This window comes from Mytilus galloprovincialis, chromosome 6 (assembly GCF_965363235.1).
Source record: "Mytilus galloprovincialis chromosome 6, xbMytGall1.hap1.1, whole genome shotgun sequence".
NCBI classification, from domain to species: Eukaryota; Metazoa; Mollusca; class Bivalvia; order Mytilida; family Mytilidae; genus Mytilus; species Mytilus galloprovincialis.
In genome coordinates this window covers 16,440,829-16,443,336 of record NC_134843.1, presented here as the reverse complement: position 1 = coordinate 16,443,336, position 2,508 = coordinate 16,440,829, and positions in this window count along the sequence as shown.

Genomic DNA, 2,508 nt, shown 5'->3' with positions numbered 1-2,508 from the left:
GTTCCTTAATTTATAATAATTTCTAATAATTTGTAACAGTAAATCTTTATAAAACAAAAAATCCGTATTATCATGCCAGTACCGAATTACTGGCTACTGGGGTGGTAATACCCTCGTTTACCATCACACAACATAGAAAGAGACACTATAAGTCTGGAAGCTGGATTTTCTAATTTGAATTATTAAACATTTTGTAATGTCGTAGTCCTTTATGATTTAAGCATGTAGTATGGTTTTCACTATTTTTTTAATGCCGTACATTGTTCGTCGAAATGTGAAATGCTTACATCTATCTTTTTTGGTATATTTGATAAAACATGTGAATATGAATTCAACGGCATATTTTCATTAAATCATTTTTTTTCAGTGCTATATTCTGTTGAAGACAATTTTGATGTATTGTTTCATCATTTTTATGTTTTGAATGTTTTATGGAATTAACATGTAAGGATATTTTGACCTTAAAGAAATCGTGCTATTTTGTAGGTCTTTTAGACCAAAGGAACATCACAAATGTATTTCCTATACATTCGTTGTCGTTCAATGTTTGAATTAAAGCGTTCTTGGTGGATGTTTATCCTTTAGAGCGCTCGAACGCGTGAAATTTATGATAAATTCAGTTCATTTATTGCGAACCCAATCATATACTTTTCCACAGGTTCACCTGCAAGTTACCTGTCCAGTAAACTTTTGTAAATTCTTTTGTCACATCAAACAAATAAAATAGCTATTGTCCCTGTGTAGTTTATTTACTGGGACCCTTAAATTTCTTCCAAGAGAAATCTATCACCTATCCCAATACTAAATAAGGACTCACAAAACTGTACGTGGTGTTGTAATTATTCAATTTCAATATCAATAATACATTTTTAATGTGATAATATATCATGAGTATAAATGTTCCAGACCGTACGAGTATTTGGACCGTACGCGTACGGTCTCAACCGTATGGGTACTTTTTAAAAATACTTAGGTTGGACCGTACGCATACGGTCTGACTAATTTTAATAAGTTGATCAAGTTTATTAGATACAAATGCATATTACAGATCAACATAACTTTACTCTCAAATTAATATAAAAAAGTTAAGTTTTAATTAATATAAAAACTTTATATTCTCACTATTTTTAAAAAAATCACGCTAATCAACTGTTAATCTCTTGTATTGCATGTTGATCAGTTATACATCAATTCAAATATGATCACTGAAATTGAAGATATCTGAATTAAACACAATATGGGAGGACAGTTGTGTTAGAATGTTTAGCAACTTTACAAAAAATACAAATGCAAAGGAACATACATGAACTGCAAACAAGTACATTTTTAAATGTAAAAAATATAACGCTACTTGTTGTAGCAAGTGTCACGTTGGGCGAGTGTAACAAAATAGGATTCAGATATACAATTAAACAAATGTTTATTTCAATTATTCGTTTTTTCAGTTTGTCCAATTGTAATAATAACAATTTGTAAAACTAAAAATAAAGATTGTGATATATTGTTTAAATATAACCCACATATGATCCAATCACATGTATAGTCAGCTAATACTGAACCATACGCGTATACTCATACAGTCCGACCGTACGCGTATGGTCGAACCATGCGAGTATACGTATACAGTCCGGACCGTACGCGTCAGTAAAAATACTCATATGGTCTGGAACATAAACACTGTTTCAAAAATTAAAAGTTGATTTCTGATCAAATATTCATTTGTTTTTTTTTTGTGTATGACAAATCAAAACTTGGATATTATTTAAATTAAGGTCTTCATAAATGTATTCTACAATTGAACAACAACAAAAACATGCAAATTCATTTGAAAAATGAGTCAGAAATAAACTTTTATTATTTATCAGATATTATATTGAAGAGATTGGCAATATTGAAATAATATTGAATAAATACAATATTGCTAGCAGTTTATGTAAGTTTATAGAAGTATTTCAATAAAAAAGAAGACAATTTTTTGGTCAGGTAAATTAATCAATGAGAGATAGATTTCTCTTAGAAGAAATTTAAAAATCCCAGTGAATACAGTACACAGAGAACAACAGCTATTGTATTTGTTCAATGGGACAAATGAACTGCCCAAAGTTTAAATGGACAGGTAAATTGCAGGTGAGTCTGTGGAAAAGTATGGTTGGGTTCGCAATAATTATAAGTAATATATTTATATCTAGAATAACTCAGAACGATTTGACAGACGCGCCCTTTGTCTACATAAGATACATTATGGACGCTCGAAAAAACAAATTAAAAGTCCAAATAAAGAACGAAGTTGGCGAAAATTAAGGACAAAAACTGTATGCATGTCTTATTTGGTAACTTGCTGAGAAATAAGTCGTCATATTGGTAGAGTCTTAATCTACACAACTAAGGCAATAAAGTTTAAGCTAACTTATATCCCTATCTGGAGTTATTTTCTTTTAGAACGATAGGTATTCATTTTAAAGAATCAACTGGATAATAGGTTCTTATGAAATTAGCTTCAATGCGTTA